The sequence below is a fragment of the Hylaeus volcanicus genome, chromosome 4 (assembly GCF_026283585.1).
Source record: "Hylaeus volcanicus isolate JK05 chromosome 4, UHH_iyHylVolc1.0_haploid, whole genome shotgun sequence".
Taxonomy (NCBI): domain Eukaryota; kingdom Metazoa; phylum Arthropoda; class Insecta; order Hymenoptera; family Colletidae; genus Hylaeus; species Hylaeus volcanicus.
The window spans coordinates 16,980,894-17,001,417 of NC_071979.1; the positions used below are offsets into that span (position 1 = coordinate 16,980,894).

Sequence of the window (20,524 nt, forward strand, 5' to 3'; positions counted from 1 at the left end):
ACTCCACCTTTTGAAAAATCTGAAAATTAAGTGTCAAAGCACTTGGTACAGTCATAACTTTTTATATTTATAATAACTTTCCTGAAAAGAAAAGAATTTTTTTCAATATTAAAGAAAATTTTAAAAAACGATATATATTATTTTATCGCATTGCTCAACTTTTTGTTTTATGAAGTTAACCAATCTGTGCAATTAACGGCTCATATATACACGTAAAAATAAATCCATGCTTCCTCCCCTGAATTTTGTTCCACCCTCCTTTGGAAGAGTTTATCACGATTCACCCCCGCGAGAAGGAACCTGCCAAGTCTACTTCGCATTGATTTCCTCTGTTCGTATCGAAAGGTTCCGAACGAATCGATAGCGGAATTAGTTGAACAATCCAGTGGAAGGTAAATGCCACGTAACGAGGCACAGATGAATTCCATTAGCCACTCGACCTACCCTCGTCTCGTCGGTGTGCCCACGTCCGTACGCGGCTATAGCTCAATTATTACACCAAGACCTCTCAGCCAACGGAGCGTTAAACGTATTCAGACGTATAGACAGCGCGGGGCCACGACGATAAGGTGCTACTGTACGATTCCACGGCCGTTATACGACTTTACGAGCTAATCATACTCGAACCAATTGATTGCCTAACGTAGCATGAAACGTGCGAACGCGGCTGCCAGATTCGCGATGGAAACTCACTGACGCCGGATAAATTTGGATTTAACGACGCGAAGATTGGATGAATATTAGAAAAGACGACTCTATCGTTTGGTTTCTTTCTTTTGTCTAGTTTGCAGTACAGTTTAACCATCTATGGGCAGAATTTTGTTTTTACAGACAACTTGCAAGACATTTGCTTTGATATTTTAGGTTGACAGTGCTGCCAACCGTTATCAATATTTTTATTGGTAATCAGAGATATTATATAATTAACCCTTTGCACTCGGATGTCTCTTCTGAGGAGATAGCGGAAGTCCAGACAAACTTTATTAGTGATTACACAGGATAAACTTATTGCAGCGTAAAATTTGTAAAAGTGTATGATTCCTTGAAGGTTTTTATTCAAATATCACAAAAAATTAAATAAAATATGGTAAATGTATTAAGATATACAATAATATAACAAATATGAGCTTGTATTACATGGAAAAAGAATGTGTGAATAATCTACACCTTAAAACACTGACAAAGAACATTTGTTTAAGAAAATAAGACATGGGAACATATTTTGTATGACATGGTAAAATTTGTGAAGATAAACAAAGAAGCGAAAGATAGCAACTTAAAACGTAGAAACTATCAATGCATATCTATGGCTGTTTCACACATTATCACATATTAAAATCTCCATTTCAAAATTCGTCATTTGTCATAGTGCAACAATTCCCCTGGTGCTGAACGTATTGTACAACAGTTGCGCACCCCCCTATTATTATCGTATCGTGGAAATCACGGAATAATTATGGAAACAACGACGCAAGCAGACAAACTGAAAGCCCCTAAACGCAAATTGGATTAAATATCGATTAGACGGCGCATCCGCGTATCTGTTGCGTCGCGAGTTCGCCAAGGCTGGAAACACAACTTTTCAAAACGAAAACACGTGCAAGCAGGCAGTAGAAGTTTACTATAAAGTTTGGTTTCAATAACACTTCAATTAAAATGAAAGCACGAAAGGCACCGGTAGCCGATCGAGATGGAACTTGGTGGGTATTATAAGGGATACGAAAGGACCCCGGATATAAAATTTTAGCTTCGGTAATTTATGCATTTAGAAGATACATGTTTAGAATATACAGATTCTCGATTATAAATCCGTCATAATAGGTTTTCGAATCGAATCGGACGATTCTACGCCGAGTTACATGGTACAATCAGGGTAATATTTAATAATTATATATTTAAAAAAAACAATTGCTTAAGAGTATCTAGCAATGATAGTAACTACCTATTACATAGTAGATATTGTGCCCTTCAATTTTGGTAGAATCGAATCGAACAATTCCACGCTGAGCTATGACACCTCAAAGTTTCCTATTTTATAGACAATTATAAATGACTGACAGACGTAGTGACCTACATATATATATATATGGCGTCGTTGCAAGGCCGTTCCAATTACGAGAAATACTAGTAAACATTGTAGTATCTCCTGGAAGTAACATTCCTCGACATTCCTCGACATAATAGTAAACATTGTAGTATTTCTTGGTTGGGATACTCCTCAAAGTTGTTTAAAAAAGAAACATTTATATCCACTTTTCCTGACGATCAATTTTGATGAAATTTGGTATACGGGAGTTTTTGAGGTCACTAATTCCAAATCTGAACTCAAAATTTAGATATTCAAAATGGCGGATCCAATATGGCGGACCAAAATAAGAAAATTGATTCGATTTGGATGAAACTTGGTATATGGAGTCCTATGGGTCGAAATTGACCCAGTTATGAATGAAGCCCAGACCTGAATCCAATAGAACGTGGGCTGACCACGTACGGGTGCAGGACCTCGATCCGCTTCTGATTGCCGGCTTCGCCCGGCCTTCCTCACGAAGTTTCACCGAAATCGGTTGAAAACTCTCGTAATTATGAACATTTAAAAAAGTGTTCCGCTAATTTTGTCCAGTAGTTTATTTGGTGTCCTTCCACGCTCTTCATAACATCCTCCAAATTTTATATCAATTGGCCACGGGCCTTTTGGAATAATATCCAAAATGAATTATAATTGACAATTCCATCTAAGAAATCCTTCGAATGTATCGTACAATATTTTTGTAAGTAAATGTACGCGTTTCGTGCTGTCGTCAGTTAAATGTCAACGCGGAGCAGCTGAAAAAGATCACGTTTTACACGTCGCGACGCTAGGAGGTAGTCTAGCCACGAATTCATCGCCCTAACCTCACCATTCACCCTCCCCTGTCGTTGTCGAAGACAATCAAAGCATGAATTATTAAACGAGCAACTCTGGGGCGCGCACGAAGCGCCGCAAACACGGTCAAAGTGTAACAAGCCCGATTCCCTTTCGAAATTTCGAAAGTTAACCATCGTCAGTTTAATTGAGCACTCGATACGTCGCGAACATCCCCCGACTGTTTAACATTTCCTCTCGCAAGCGTGGAAACCAGCCCTCGCGCCGCCCCTATGACCCAGTTCCGTCGAAGCGCGACCGACTTTGTCGCGATTCAATTCAATCGCGCGTGCATGAGTAACGCCCAACACGGCGTCGACGCCGACGATGATGACGACGATGACGATGACGACGCGTCGAGGGAACAAGAATTACGCGCCCCCGAGGCTATCGAACAGTGTAACCCAGCGTTTCTCAACCCCTTTTCCTCCCTGGCGGATTTCTAGACATTATTCAACTCTGTAGCTTTGCGGCAATGCTGCCAGGTGAAAATAATAGTGCACCGGTTGTTTGTCTGTAATATGAGGTGGCATGGAGTGAAATATCGTAGTTAGATTTGTTTGCAAGTATTCAATTATTGATAAACGCATAAACTGTTAACATTTTCTTCTTTGGCTGTTCTTGGTCCCAGTATTTGGTATATGGTCACAATATTTATTTTTTTTTTTTTTGTTAGCAAGAAATTTACTCGACCTTCCCAAATCTCGAGTCGCGACATGGGAGCCACTGGTGTACTCGATAAAGCGCAGGGAAGACCGAGACAGCCAGAAGCGATAAGAGGGCTCGAGAGTCAAAAATGTTCCATCGCTGGGGGTAGCTTCTCGACGTAGTCGCTGAGAATAACAGACGTCGATCCCAACCGAAGGCTGACGCGAGAGCGCGCACGTATCTCCTGTAATTTCGGTCGAGTGCCGCGATAAAAGTGACTACGATAAATATCGCTTTCCGATCCCGAGACCCAAACGCCACGGCGGCCATTTCCACGTCGACTCTCATTTGTAAGTGACTGGGATCTGTTTACATCCGGTAAACGGAATCAAACATCGTCGCCAGAAACGTCGAAACTCGGCGGACGCGTTTTGCTCTTCACTTCCTTCGCGCGACATATCGACTTCACAATAATAAGAAAGTGGAGGAATGAAAAGAAACAGATGTATTGGCGAACTAGTCGGAAGTGAAAAGCGCAAGCTGAAAATATATAGAAAGCTAGCGTGAAACTCATCCGAACTAATGGAATACTATTTCAAAAAGCAGCACCATAATTTTGGAAGTGAATATTTAAAGATAATGTTTCGTTTGAGACGCTGAAAATTGTCAGACTATCTTTTGATATATCTCGTTTGTGTATTTCTCTGTGTGTATACAAATATTATCATTTTATCTGAACTTTCCTCCTTTGCTCGTAGCAAATCCATTATATTGAGACTCAGAATAGGACCTCTATGTTCGAATCGTTAATCGTAGTTTATCGTACGATTCGTTTGCATCTAATACCGTTAAGCCTCTTACACTGATAAATCGTCCACGATTTTTAAAGAGAAAATAAATTCTCTTGAAAGCATACGTTATTCGATTTACCCAGCGCCGTTTACCTATTTCTCTTTCTCCTTCCAGGGTTTGAGTCCGACTGGCACGGCGTTCCCCAAGCAAAAACTGGTAAGTACGCTGCGAGATCTTTTACGTGCGGTCGGATCTAATGATACGTCATTAACATATTATATAGGTACAGCGGTGTGTCAGCGTAATATACATGAGGTTTACGAGCCACAGCGTCGGGCTCGGTACATATTCTAAAACAGTTACTCAAAATTTGCATGACCGTGCACGCTTCTCTAGTGTGAACCGGATGTAAGAGAACTATTATTCAAATCCAACCTATTTTCCCCTGCACGAAACACTCGGGGCAAATTAGACGAGAGACCGTCAATCGTTCCCGAGAAAGACCACCATTTTGGGAATAATTATTCGGTGTTTCGTCCAGACGAGTGAGCGTTTATTCGCAATAGGGGTTGATGGTGCCGCGAAAGTGCACGTAGTAGCGTCAATATGTAATGCTTCGTTGGAAATACAAAAGACACACTGGGTAACAAAACTGTCGGCCGAAAAAAAAGTACCGTATCTTTAGCCTTAGAGCTTTATTCAAATAAAGGTCTTCTGTTTCTATGTCGTATTCAAACTGTCAATTTCTAAATGTAGCTACTTAGCACTTAATGTTATATATTATATTTTTTATATCATATTATTACAAAGAGTTTTCTAAAAGAGACTTTAATATTTTGTTTCTTAATCAAGTTATTCTAGACCACCAAGTGTATACGGCGAAAGCTATTAATAAACATTCATGTTCGCGTGAAATGATAAATGAACAAATTGAAAGTCCTTTTCGAATAAAATATTCAAATGGAAGCTAAAAGGTGAAAATCGCTAAAAGGGACTTCTTTTTAAAAAACTTCAATATTTTAGAATTTTGTACATCGCATTCTTATACAAATAGAAAAGAATATATGAAAACAGCATTCAGTGCAATTGCTTTTACTTATCCATTGATCCAAATTATTACTCTAAAACCACGGGTGGGAAAATAAAAGTCTCCAAGCTACTTACTCTTGAAAGGAAGCTCGACTCTTTGCAACGTTTTCCGAGGAAGAAGGTAAAATATTAATTCGGAGAGCTTCTTACCTGAAACAAATAGAATTAAATATTAGAACGCTGTAGATAAAAATTATACTTTGATTACATTTAAGTCCCTTATATTTTAATTTAAACAACCTCGTGTGATGACCTCATAGCATAGATCCTGTTATACACATTTCAACTCACTTGATTCTTCAACGTTGGTGAAAAAATGAACCGTAATTCGAGAGTAATCAAGAGCAGTTGGCTACTCAGCATCGAGTATGCCTTTATGTACGTCAAAGCTGAACTTGGACAGTCGCTGGCGACTCTTAATTTGCCTGAACCCAGTTTGCCCTCGGGCTTATGTAGTTTTTCTTTAATTTAGCGTCCTCCCAGCGATATGCAAATTTCTCTCTTTCCCAGTTCATTAACTTGGGCATACGCTTGTGTCTTTATGTCGTGTTTCGTCCAGGTTGCTGAGCCAAAATTCCAGTTACGTACATCCGACATCTTTAAATACGAGGATCATATTCAAATATATTTCAAATCTTTAAATAAGTGTCATATTCTTGACGAAAAATAAAAATACAAATGGATTGCCTTAATTTTCTACATATGTTCTTTCAACAGAAATACATTTTCTCCATCAGATAGGAAGCTTCCTGATCCCATCGTAAAAAATAGAATTTACCTGGCCCACTGGTCACTCCATTTGTATTTGTATCTATCACAAAAACTGTTGCGTACAAAAATTCCGATTTATATTTGAATGACACTCTTATTCCGATCCCAAATAAAATGTCTCTCGTAAATTTCTTTAGGTACCGAACTGCAGTTTTTGATATCGATACACTCCACAGTTTCCCAAGTTACCGTCCAAGTTCCCGACCATCGTCTGCGCCCATTCTGGTTCCACAACCATCGACGCTGAACTCATTCTCGATGAATCATCGTGGTTCGAAGTAACACTTCGCAGTGCCAGGGCAAGCAATTGTTCTTTCCCAGCCACGAAGTTCACGATATCGAGCTCGTTACACGAAAGGTCAGGGCGCAGAGAGGTGGCGGTGGGAGGGGGAGGGGGAGGGGGGGGGGGGCGTGCAGGAGGGTAAGAATCAAAGCAAATTAACTGTAGCGTTAGTATCCGCCCCACGATTGACACTTAAGCCGTAAATTGCTAGTCCCCTTCCAATAATGACTACCAGGACTATCGTTTTACTTCGGCTCGTGGAACGACACACGAAACTATTGGTTGATGGCTTCAAAGGAAAGTCTGGCAACTAAATCCCTCGTTTGTTCGTGTTTCGCGTTTGGCTGGAGCTGACACATACATATGTAAACGCGATCAAAACTCGTTTTCGCAAATTCCTAATTACAATCCGCGACGCACAGTGGCACGAATCGCCAAACACGCGACGATAAATCCACACGCTAACGTTTTCAGCGTTTTTTGTTGGGAAAATGAAGGGAGTGGGGATCTTTGGATACCTGGTCGATGATTTTCGATCTTTAAGCGGTGTATTGCTGTACACGTCGATGAAAGCACGCGAACGGCGACTCGCGATACCAGGTTTGCTTCCGTAGGAAACGATAGCTTCGACGCGACATCGTGGACAGGAAGGAAGGGTATCCACTGATACGTGAAAACGCAGATGGATGAACCGCTACAGGGATGTGAGCAATGGAATCCGTATGTAAACCAGAATCCATTAACGCGGCTATTAGCACCGTGTTCGGAGAATTTCGCTCGTTGCTTGCGAAATTAAAGGTTCATTCGATATATCACGCGATCCGTGAATTCGATTCCAATTTGAAATGTTGCGCAGGCTTCCCTTCAAATTTTGATATTTCGAAATCGTTGGATCGACTTCGTTCTTTCCTCAGATTCGGAGATTTTTAGGGAAGAATGAAAAAGTTTTGCGCGTAGATCGACTCGATTTAAAGCTAATGAACTGAGTGTATTCGTTTTTAATGTGGATGTTCCGAGTGTCCCTTTCCGTCGACATTGTGAACTGCAGATTAGGTGTGATCGCACGAAACGAAGCGCAAGCTACGAAACGGTATGGAACGGTTTCCTTCCGTGGAATTTTCCTGGAGACAGCCTCGAGAATATACGTTTCCCGCGGATTCTCCATGGCAAGATCTTAAACGCAGCATTTCGCGAATTTAAAGTGACACGCGCAATATGTAACATACCTGCGTAGATACACATTCCACTTGGAATTCTCTCAGTTATTGTTACGCAAACGGAAGTTGTGCAGTATCCGCTGTTATTATAACCGTTAAGGGTGCATAGTTGGGTGTACGCTATGATTGCAAGGAGTACGTCTTTTGAAATTGCCACTCATGCATTTTTAAGAACTAAAGTATGGGTAAATTTAATTCAATGATCACGTACAGAAAAATTGTATTCTATTACTTGAAACGGAGTGTATTTTCTGATAATCCAATTGTATCCAATTTTAACATGTTTACAGGAGAATCATTATGCTCCTTCATCAGAGCGTTGCAGTAATAGGACCATCGATATGGAAATATCGTTCCTGATTTTCGAACAATGAAACACACTTAGAAAACCAGGCCAAACGTATACACCGGCAAGAGGTAATCACGAATAATAACAGTTAATTACATTTAATGGTGAACTACTTCTTTCGTTCGCATTGCAGATTCAAGATTACTTTTCCGATCACATCGTACGCGAAACTGTGTTCATAAAGAATAGTATTTCGAGGTGTGAATGTGTTATTTGGGTACAAAAACTAGAGTAAAACCGAATTAGAAAAGACGTTAAAAGAAGACGATGAATAAGCAATTGGATTGAGCACCGAAAATAGCCGGATATCTGAAGCTTCCATAAAAAAAAGATAAATAGAGGATGGTAAATATCGAAATGATTGCGTTCGTGAGAGAATATAATGAACCATTTATATCGTTCCCTATAAATCTCATTCAAATTTACATATACTCTACCACCGCGATTATTCTGTGTACGATTTATGAAATTTTTCAACAAAACAATTTTATATTTCAACCAGCTGGACATCTCCAACCATTCAAGGGGCTGAAAACGTTTCCGCACATTAATTACCGTGTAGTATTTGCTAGACGAGTAAATAAATTTAAAAGTGAATGTATGACATTTAAAGGAACAAAAAACGAATTCTTCTTTGTTGAATAAAAGATCTGACGGTGCATTTGAAAATTTCTGAGCGATCATAAATTTTGGAGTTAAGGGAGTTATAGTAATGAGAAAATAAGTAGGGAAATGAGGCGTGGAATTTAGAAGCATTGCGAAGTGGAGTAATAATAGATAACTATGAACGAATGAGAGAATTAACGAAGTGGTATGAAAGATTGATACGGATGGAATTGGTAAGATAAGATAAAGGCCTTGTAGACGAGGCAGCAAGGATGAAAGATCCGCTTTTACTTCGAGTAGAACTAACCAGACTTTCTAACGTAGAAGTAGATTCAACCTGTTCAGTTACAAAGGGCATTGTTTTAGAGAAATGCATTAAAATGCATTCTTTTGGCTCACAAACAGTACATACTAACATTTTTCTTTCTGTAGTTACAAAGCGATCAGAACATATCTCCCTTAAACAGCTTTTCTTAGTCACAATGATTTCCTACCACACTGGTCGAAAAATACAAGAGATGAAAGAATAAAGCGTCCACGCGTGAAACGACGCGTACGCCCCGAAGCGGCACCGTGACGAATATGTTACAGTAGCGAAATTAATGAGACGATTATTGGGAACGACAAATTTAAACCACACGCCCCGAACTAGCAGTGACGCGTCGCGACCAACTATTTTATCGCGGGTAAAGCCGACGGGCCGCGGCGAAACGCCATAATAGTTTCATTAAAACGGTCAGCGTCGATGGGTTTGCGGCCCATTATCGGTTTTTACGACCGGAGGAAAATAGTTGGAAACCTGTGGACAGTCGGTTGGCCCGCTAACTCGGTCGAACTTCCTTGTTTCAAGGTTAAAACGTTTCCGCCGCCTCAATAAAAGCGCGCCCTCAACCCGGAAGCTGCGGGTAGCAGACTTTTAATTCGATTGCTTCCTGCGCGCTCGACATAAATTCCGGAACATCTGGGATCCATGCATGAAACGGACGCGGCCAGTAGATGCAGACGGGCGATTGCACGTTTCACTGGACTTTTGGTTTTCCACGTTTGGAAATGTCTGGATTCCTCTTTTTCCACGTTCGACTGAATTTTTGCTGGAACTGTTACTATTTACACAGGCATCGATTTGAAAAATGTAGATTCTTGGCATTTTTAGCAACACAGTTGTAGTATATTGTATTGTTTCATCCTTTGGTGTTCTTTATGGAATAATGATCAATGTATCTAGGGTATTCATAAAACTGAAAGGAAAACTGTCTCATTGTAATTAGTATTTAATTTCATAAATGTTTACTATTCTTTCTTAAAGAGATCTTCTAATTTGTATAATAAAAAATAATGTCAGGTCACATGTCAACAATCCTGTGTTTTAAAGTAGAGATTAAGAATAAAGAAACGAATTAAAAAGTCCACTGGATTGAAAACTCTGTCCGCAACACTATCTGGAAATTGGTATTCACAATCGGCGAAAAACAATGCAGTCCGCTGAACGAGTGATCCGTAAAATGATTGCTGAAGCACAGCAACCTGATTTTCTAATGAAATAAATGCGTTTCCATTGTGCTTTAAAAAAAGCGCATCAACGTTGCTCGGTCGTTTAATTAAACAGTTAAATTCTCAACGAGTCGCAGCGAAATCGGTAACGGGTTTTCCGCTTGACCTTTGAATTCCACCCACGTGATTCACGGATATTTATTATACCGGGTCGACGATGTGTGTTTTTATCAACGCTAATGCATAGCCTTCGGAGAAAACATCGTTTCGAGTGATTTGATAGCAATTATTTTGTAACGAGGACATCCCGAAATGGGAAAAATAAATCCAAGTGACACTAACATATATTTTTCGTTATCTTTTGTGCAGCAGATCTCTGCTGTGGTGTGAAATTTCTATTTATTTTGGTGCGAGAATTAAAATTTTCAAACGTTTCAGTGTTTGAACAACACATGTTTGCCACAAATTTGACTAATACTTGGCCAATTACAACAAACAACCCTCACGTCACTTCAGGCAGATTGCAATTTAGATGCCCCTTGTTATATTTAAATCCCACAGTTTTGAAGCAATACTTAATGTTCAGTACTTATAGTTCTGATCAACAACAATGTCTACAACACAAAGATGAGCCTGTCTCATATATTGAAAGCACGGTGACGCCATTAGTGACGGCGATCAAAATTGATTAAATTCTACCTGGAACAGTTCTCATTGTCCAGCCATAAAACTTCAAACTCAATTTAGGAGCTAACTTGTTCCACCGACAGTCGAAGGACAAGTCAACACTGTACGAGCAAGCTTGGTCCGCGCAGAAAGCTCCAGTCCTCGTACGATCATCAAATTAAACCGCTTTAGGTACATCGGTGGGAAGGGTGAACATCCAACATGATGTAAGAACTTCCGTGTGCTATTGGCAAATTTTCGGTGGTTAGAGGACCCCTAAAATTGCAGTTGGCCATTAGCCAAGAGTAAGCCAGCGTCGATTAACGCCACGGACAACGTCACTGTTAACACACAGTAGTTTAAATATTATGGTGCAGCTATACATACAGAGATACAGGGTGAGGCAGCTAAACTGTTACAGTGTGATAATACCTAAACTATCGTGGATACAAAAAATCTTATAGGAAAAAATTAGAAGATTTGAGAAGCAAAAACGAGAAAATCTCTAAAGGACTATTTTTCTTAGTTTATCGGTGCCCTACATGCTACCAAAGTTTTGACACTTAAATTAGGGACACCCTGTATACCAATTTTAAGACGTAAGAGTAGCTTACAGAAAATTCGATACAGCTCCTGCACTCTTCATGGTTGGCGAACACCGCATCAGGGGCGATGCCTCGTAGCCCAGCGTTCCTGTTCGGTCTGCTCGATTCAGCCTCCCTTCGCTCGACCGTGTGCACTCACTATTGCAGGCGGTTGCATGTCGGGATGTGCACTCGAACGAATGAATGATGGATCGAGCCGAGCCGCACCGCGTACGGTAACCAGCAGAAGCTACCGTAGCAATGGCCATTCCATCGTTATCGTTGGAAAGATAACGATACAAGCTCAAACCTCCCTTGGTCTACGTCAGCTGAGATAGAGCATGCCCGCGATCTGACCCTCCCTTCACCCTCCGTGTTCCCTTTGCCATCGAAGTCCACCTCTTTACCGATACTCGCATTCTTCGTCACCTTCGCGACGGGTTCCTCGACGCTGTTGAACGCCATTGTCATGGGGTTGCGACGGGAATGCTCTTCTTTCGTCTCGAGTGAAAATCCATATCGCGGTCGACGTATGCGAAGCTTCGCGGTTTCGTTCCACGACTTATCACCGCATCGCTCGCGTGGTTCGCATGTCTGGTGAAGAGACGGGCATCCGTTTCCCATCTTATCGCCGCTCCCGAGGCGAGTCCTCTTCCGCCGCTCTTCAGGGGTCTGCCTATTTTCGCGACCCCTCCTTAACTCCGATCGAATCGACACCCTTGGCAGACGACGCGTCCTCGGCATCTGCTCTTTGGTTTTAATCCCGTGAAATAGTGGTCGACCGTCTCGCGCTGGAATCTTCATGGGAGGGGACGAGAATGGGATCTTTTTCCTAAGCCTCTTTTCCCTTAAGCCTCTTTAATCTGGAAAATTTCATTTCGAATAAAATGTACACTCAGCGGGAAAATTAAGAGATCGGTGCGTGATCGGCTTGAAAATACCGAAATTCACAGTTTTGTGGAAGATAGATGGTAACTTCGCTTCATTTTTTGTCTTCGCATTCGAAGATGACAATAGATACAAGCAAGTCAAACAAAGTTGTCATGTATGTAACGTGACATGAATTAGTTATGTAGGAATAAAATAATTACGGGCGATCGTCGCGGTCGATCGGTAATTGAACCCGGTCAGCTCACACGTGTCTGGCTACTCGCGCGTTTTAGTCCAGAACGCATGTTTCCGAATTGTCGGTCACCGGCCAATTCGGAAACGTCAACAATTGTGACAGCTGAACGGCCGCAGGAATGAGTGTGACAGAGACAGAATGATAGCGAGTGAGTGCAATCAAGTGAAAGCGCAACGAATAATAGTATATAAGACGCCAAACTATTTAAATAAAGTATTTTTTAACACCGCATACATGCTTTCAACAATAAATCCCTCAGTTATTTCTAAAAACAAGGGATCCGACCACAACACCTCTCGAGGTAGCTACGCCAAGCAACCTAACTTTGTAAAGGGTTCCTCCACGTTGCTGTATATATAATTTTCAATATCCGTGGTCCTGAAAGGATATCAAATAAATTGGGAAGTAACTTCAATCTTTCCTCCGTGTTGGGGCTTCATCCATCGCCGCGAGGGAAAAGGTGGGCGATCGCTGGTGCATCGCTCTTGCGCCGGGCTTTACTGACCATCGCGATCCAGCACGATGCCGGGAGCTCTCTCTAGCCGATGGGTGGATAGGTTGGATGGAAGAGCGGTTGGATTTCGCCTAACCCATCCTAGAAGGGCCGCCTCGTTTATCAAGCGCGTGATGAAGCTGTTGGGTTAGGCGAGGGCCTCGACGAGAGCCGCGGCATAAGCAAACCGCCCGTCTTATCTCGAATCGCAACGTCTTGTTAGAACCACCCCCTTCGTTGCCGTTTTCCGAGACCTCGCCTCGTCTTTCAACCCCTTCGTTTGGCTCTACCCTCTGCGTAGTCCTTTCGCCTCCATCGTTTCTCGAATTTCTCGCGGAACGCTCAAAGGCGACCCAGAGAATATTTTTCGGGCCGAAGGTCTCCGCGCCGTGGCATCCTCTTCTGCCTAGCTCCTCTCGTCTGCGCCACCGACAGTGGAAAAAGAAAATAGAACGTGAGTATTCGATAACGAGGCGGCCACCGGCCCAGTTTCCACTCCTTCCAGAGGAAAATTCTCCCGTGTCTACGTAGGCAGAGACGAATTTTTCCGCTGCATTTTCTTGACCCGGTTTCGCCGTATAAAGCGGAAGGGATCAGAAGCGACAAGTTTCGCCGGTTCCGCCCTCGCCGCCCCCTCCTCGGAGTTTTCATATTTCTCTCGCTCGTTTCACGTTTTCTTTCAACCACCCTCTTTTTTTTCTGTGATACATGACAGCCATTACCGTTCGCTAGTAGCCTTATTATTGCGGCGCAGAAAATGGGGGGTGTATTGTACAATGGAACTCGTTTAAATGCTTTGAATAGCGCGATAGATCTTGCACTCTGCTTTCCTGTCTGTGATAAATGCTGGCGAGGCTGTGATTTTGACGAACGATACCAGTTACAATAAAAGATTCTTCGATAATCCATGATCACTTGAGTTGTCCTCTTAACTCTTTGGGGCACACGATTATAAAAGACAAATAAAATTCAAGCTGTACAGAAGAACAGTGTCAACTACTTGCTAACACGTTTTGACTAACACGTATACATTTCTAATTCCACTTATTGTACTTTTAGCGTTAGTTCATAGTATTGCTACATGAATGAAACACATTAAATAAAATGGTAAAGCTAAGCAAAAGATGGGATAGATGTAAGCCATCTAACTTCAAAGAATTAAACAGCAGTCCAAGATAGACTAACAACCCAATCTCATTTCTGCTCCTCACTCATCCACTTACGAAGTCACTACCTCTGGGATCTTGCTAAACTAGTCCCGCACTTTATGGGATACAAACGAAGAATCGAATGTCCAAAACGTAAATACCCGCGCGCACCATGCCATGAATTTCCCATCTGTAACCCGCCCCATCGAAAATTCCGTTCGACGTTGAAATTGTACAATTAGATTTCGCTAGGACGTTTCGGTTTCCTCTTCGAGTCCACGGTAGTCGGCAATAACCATTTGCGAGTCGACGACCGTCCGCGACAACGCGTTCAAGTAATTTCGAAGAAGTTTCAGGGAACACCGGTTACCACCACGAGGACGCTCGAGTTTTCGAAAAAATTACGATAAAAACCGTCTCGAGAACACTTCGCGGCGCGCTGTTATGCCACCGTTTCTCCCCCTGTTCCTTTTTCTATTTAAAGCTTTCTCTCTCCCTTTATTCTCGCCGCGGGCTTTGGTATTCGCACGTGCTCCTTACTTTCCTCGAGTTACGGAACCGCGTTCACGCCCACGCTTGTCCACAAACGGTTCAGCGGAATGAATTAAAGCCCAAGGTGGAAGGAAACATCGCAGCCAAGTCGGGCTTTTCTGCCTGCACAAAGGAAAATGGTATTTCGTGGTAGCGAGCTCCGATCCGTTTCGAAAGAATGGAGGCGAAAAGATCGTGGAAACACTGAATTTTGAAACTACCAGGAGAGATCGACCGAGAAGGGGTTCTTTTGCGAAAGAGAGAATTCCAGCCCTTTTAGAAGTTACGAAATCGCTTGCACCTCAACGCTCCGGGCCGGGCGAGACGGGAAACTGCACCCCGAGGATATCTTACGGGGTAGTAATTGTAAGAGGAGTAAATGAAATGCGATGTTTTAAACGAAAACAAACGGAATTTCCATAAAGCTTCTGCGGTTATCCGAAACTGGTAATTAGGAGATTGAAGAAGACCTTCATGTGCTTACGGGTTGCTGCACTGTACATGGGATGCAGCTAAACCCTTTCAAATCTTGTTGGTTGTCGGCTCTCGTTGTCTTCTACGTACCGCATCCTCGTTTGACGATCCGTTTAATTCACCCAAGCTTACCATGCAACCGTTCCACACGACTTTTGGTGTAAGTTTGAGTCTACTCAATGATTTCAACATTAGGCATACAGTGGACTCTCGAATTTCGCAAACAATTGGTTCATGAAAGTGTGTGAGGATGTTGAATGTTAGAAAGTAGAGGGATGTACAAAAATATGCACCAAAAACTGTGTTTTAAAGTATTTATTTATCTATACGTATACATAATGAAGTTAAAGAGGCGTGTTTAAATCAATCCTTTGTCGCGAGTAATATCGAGCTAATGGCTACGAAGTTGTACAGTGTAAAGTGAAATTAGATTTAGATTAGCAGAGACAACAAGGAGCCGCTTGTCCAACTAGATCGCTGAAATATCACGCTGTGGAACGAAGCGAAAACACGAGGGTATCTCGGTGAGTTTTATCGTTTCATTAGCATTGTCTCACCGATATATCTTATCCCAGATAAGATATCCCATTACAGTACTCGGCGATCAAACTCCTCGACCCCTCAAGGAGTATATCCTCCAATGGCGTGGATGGTTTCTGTGCATTTATCGTATAGAAATTTGTGCATTTAAGGATATTTTACTGTAGTAACAAAAAAATGTTCCGATGCAATTGGCTTTTGGTGCGCCACAAACCAATGAAGTCAAACAACGATCAATGGAAGCCTTCTGACAACTTGAAGTTTTCATTATTCGTGGTTCGCGTACAACGCCGCATCAAGAACGAAAACTGCCGCTAGGTTGCGCGCTGAGTAGCAGCAAAACAACCACGTGAAATATTACACGGCAATGCGGCTCCGCTCCGCGATAATAATTAACCCAGAACTTAAACGCAACGCCAAATTTTCAGCGTGAGCTGCAGCCTCGAAGCTGTTCCTCCCCGCTGGGCGTTTTTTGTTGTTGTTGTTATGTATACTTCATGACCAAGAACTTTTCCATCGAAAGGGGTGCGCGCAACGACCGAGTCGAAGCCTTCTAATCTCAAACACCTGCACCCTTCATAACTTCCTCATCCGATCAATTCTCGATAATCCAGGAAAATGAAAACACCGAACGCTGCCGAGCGTCGGCGAAGCAACGATGGGAAAATATTCTCCCGCGCTCCATCCGAGCGTGCACGGAATTTATAGACTGCTGCGCCGCCCCCGTAAATCCGGGAAGCCCCGAACGTCCGCGACACGTCGCGCAAACACGCGTTACTTCGACAAAATCAATTATTCACACTCGAACGAATTCTTATGGTTCGACGAGACGGGAACAAATGTACTCGCAAACTTGGAAATTGGTGTGACCGACAGACTTTTCAGAGTCTTGAAATTTATGGGGGTCCAGACAAGGAAAATACTTCAGAATTTAGCATGCGATGTTTGAAAGTTTCAGGATGTTGATAATTTTTTGAGATTTATTGTAAAACTTACTATAATTCAACTTTTTATTTTGCTGCAAAAGTAAATATAGCATTGAGAATATACAGTCAGTCTCATAAATATTCATAACCTGTACGTGTATTAAAGAAATTTGTCTAAATTAAATAATAGGTTCGATGTTTTCAAATAAATGTTTGATTATAAATACGAATATGGATAAACTTTACACTTAGTTTGTTAATCTTGACGAGCTCCTCGTAGAGTTTTCTCGTGACACTTAGAAATAAAATCCAAACTTTTAATTAATAAAATAAGTGCATTATTATTTCATTATAGCCCATTTCCTATGGTTTTCTTTTACACCATAAGGAGGTGTAAAAGAAAAGATTTGATTTTTTGTCACATTACATTTCACCCAATATTAAGTTCCTCTGAGATCCAGAGATCTCAGAAATGACAACGTCCCTTACGAACGTAGCGTAAGCCCAGCCATGTGTTTCCCAACGCAAACCTTATCCGCACGTCTTCGACGGGACAGAAACTTTGTTAATAATGAAACAAACTTCTAGAGTAGCCATGTCGAACTCGATGTCCGTGCTGGATGTCTCCAGCTTCTCGGAACGGATACCTCTCGACGGGCTGTTAAAACACACGTGCAAAAGTGAAGCCATCGTGATAGAGTATTGTATGAGTACGAGGGTTGCCGTAGAAGTTGATTCCCACTCATTATGCATCCCATGACGTCACATTCTCATGATGTTTGCTCTTAGATAAGCCCACGAACAACAACGCCTGTATCTCCACAGACCATCTCGACAAGCCTGTTTTAAAGCGCTACATGCATTCTTGATCTTACTTAACACTTTGTGCGCCGATGGCCTTTAAATTTACCAGCCCATGGGGCCGGCCATTTTCTGTGCCACCGCATAAATGGTATAAGCATTCAATAAAATATATGCAAATCCTGAACTATTAGATATGGTAACAATAAATATCACAGGTTAACAAAACTATAATATCGCTTATAAAACACCTTATCCATTCATCAAAACAATATGTCAAGCTTCTGGACTGAGTGAGTAGGATAAAAAAATAGCTCCCAATTGTTCCAAATAAATCCACCGTGGCGTGAAAAATCGGAGATTATGAACACGTATTAATACGTGAGCGGACCACAAAGTGTTAAAATAACTAAACAATAGGAATGCAAATAATTGCACCGAAAATCGTTGCGTTTGTAACTCTAAGCATATCTAAACTTCTTGTTCTTTTCTTCTATTCGACACCTTCAAAGGGGAAAGAATTTCGAATGCTGGAGGTATGAATAGATCTTTCGAAAAGTTGGCGAGGAGAACCACCGTGTAGATAAGTCGCTGGCCGAGAAGGATGTGCAGAGGATGTAGAAAGGGGGCATTTAACGCTCGCGGAAGGAGAAACGCGCAGAGCTTGCCTGATAATCCTCTCGTTTATATTACTTTACCGGCGTACAGTTCCTCTACGATTCCCGTAGCGTTGCTTCCTCAGCCCCGTCTTTCCACAGTTCTCTCTTCCAGCATCGTCGTGGAACGACAATAGTCTCCGCGGTCCTTTCATATTCCTCTAAACCCACGCTCTGGCGAAACCCAACGACGAATTCTGCGATGGTGCTAATGAAATTTCTGCCGCGGAACGTCGCGCTGTTGGTCGGGCCGTTTCCTCTGCCAGACTGGGGAGTGAGCGAAAAAAAGGAACAGCTAGGAACGTGGCGCGCCATTCTGGAAAAATAGTCGCGCCGACACATGCGGTCTTCAGGGTGGCTGGCGGCCATCTATTTCCGGGTTTCCCCATGTTAACCTGCCCGCTGAGCGGAATACTTAGACCAAGGAGAACTTTGGACTAGGAATGGCTGGTGACAGAGGAACAGGATTCGCTGAGAATCGGAAATGGCGGAGAAAGATTCCCTGAGAATAATGTATGAATGAGAAGATGGAACCTACGAGAACAGCTAGAGTACGTGTGCCTTAGGTACGCGATGAGATCTCTTGTATATTATCAGATTCATTTATTATAATTACCAATTTCTTTTTACTATGTACAACGTGTACTAGGTTCCCTCTCTCTCTACTCTCTGGAAAATGGCTCAACTCTCTACTCACTTTCCACGTCGAGGTAAATAGTGAAAATTGTTAATTTTCCGAATGCAAATTGCAAATGTTCCTTTATAAGGTTTAGCAATTAAATAATCGAAACGCCAATTAATGAAATGACTGTTCGATGAGTGACCATTACTTTATCATTTTCAGTAATATCGGGTAACACCCGCTTTACCGGCAATTGACCAATTTAATAATTACCCAATTATTGAATAATTATTACTACGACACTGCTATAGCTCGGCATTACCAAAAATGGTGACATTTCATTTCCAACATCAAAATAATCTCTCAATAATTGGTCACAATAATTTCAGACTTGTTCCCTCGTTGGCTCGTTGGCTCGTTGGCTTAGATAAGTAAGATTTTCTAATCCACTCTATATCACATAATCCCGGCAACAAACGTGAAGCATTGTTTCAATATCTTTGAACCACTCTGCCCTCCAACGGACCGCCTTCAATTTCCATTCGCTTTTCATTATCATGCTCAATCTTCGATGAAGTTCCGCCCCGAGCAATAATCGAATTATCGCTCTCTTTTGCTGGCCATTTGCGAGCTCGAATGTTAATCGAATCTCAGCCGAGTTCACTTCAATCGTAGCACCGACCAAAAAAAGAAAATTGACGCTAGGTGCACGGAGTTCGACGAGTGGAGCAGATGGACGAAAACGAGAAAAAAGCACGAGAAATGACGCGACTTTTAGGCCGAGGGGTTGGCAAACAACAGTTAGAGAGCCAGAATTCCGAGTCCTTTATGTTCTAATTAAAATTGAACTTTGAGATTCGATTATAACTTTTTAGTTATAAGTATACGTGATCTGTAGCCAAAACTGCTTTCATTTCGCTAAAAAAATGTATAGTATAACGAAGTCTTCAATTGAAATTGAAAACCTTTTATTTTTTCATACATGACTTGAAACTGAATCTAGGTAAAACTAAATGAACTGTCATCTTTCTAAAAAAAAGTAGGTAAAAATAATTGCGTATGCTCCATAAAATACTCTACTCAATCGTATTATGATGTGAGCAGTGAATATTACCCAGAATATTTTGTTATCATTCAAAGAGACGATTGATAACAAATTACTTCTACATACTGCTATTTCTTCCCCTTCGAGTCAACAATTTCTATTATTCGAACGTGGTCGGAAAAAGTTTGCCGACCCATGCTTCAGGCTGAAAGCGCACTTGCCAGAGTTCCACTGTTCGTACAAAATAGGAGCTAGACGAGTTCCGAGATGCGCAGCGACAGTTGATTTCCGGCAATTGGTAGCGCGAATCGGTCCTTTGGCTTCCTGTATTTGTCGAGCTTTCAGTGTCCATTTTCCAGCGCTCGAAAACGCTACTGAACAAAGATTGGATTTACATTCCGACGCGGATGCATCGCAGCGTGGTGCGCGTTAGTTGATTTTGTGGTCCGATATCGCGGATCCATTCGCTAAAGGATGGTCCGATCGAACTTTGTACGTTAAATGAACGCTTATACAAAAGATTCTTATCCACATCAAATTTACGGAGAAAGAATGAAAGTTAAACATCTATTTATCCGTTTCTCGTGGAATACAAATTTGAATTCGAATTGTAGAATGCAATATCGTAATTGTAAATACGACATCGTAGCCTTTCTTTGATCTCAAAATATATATATGTATACAGGGTGTCCCAAAAGTCGGGGAGGAGCCGGAAATGGGGGTAGCTGAAACGATTTTGAACAACAATTTCCTTTGCAAAAATG

General features: G+C 41.7%; 1 protein-coding gene across 3 annotated transcripts in view; it reads right to left on the reverse strand.

Moving 5' to 3' along the window:
* LOC128875610 (leucine-rich repeat-containing protein 24-like) overlaps window positions 1-20,524 on the reverse strand; it is a 312,453-nt gene that overhangs the window by 195,985 nt on the left and 95,944 nt on the right. The window contains exons 1-2 of one of the 3 annotated variants that reach the window (XM_054121334.1): window positions 5,723-5,796; window positions 5,507-5,581 (exon numbers count right to left, since the gene is read on the reverse strand). The exons of the other annotated variants lie outside the window; for them this stretch is intronic. The gene's annotated coding sequence lies outside the window, so the exon portion shown is untranslated. Of the gene's footprint in view, window positions 1-5,506; window positions 5,582-5,722; window positions 5,797-20,524 lie in introns of those variants that run through there. 3 annotated transcript variants of the gene reach the window in all.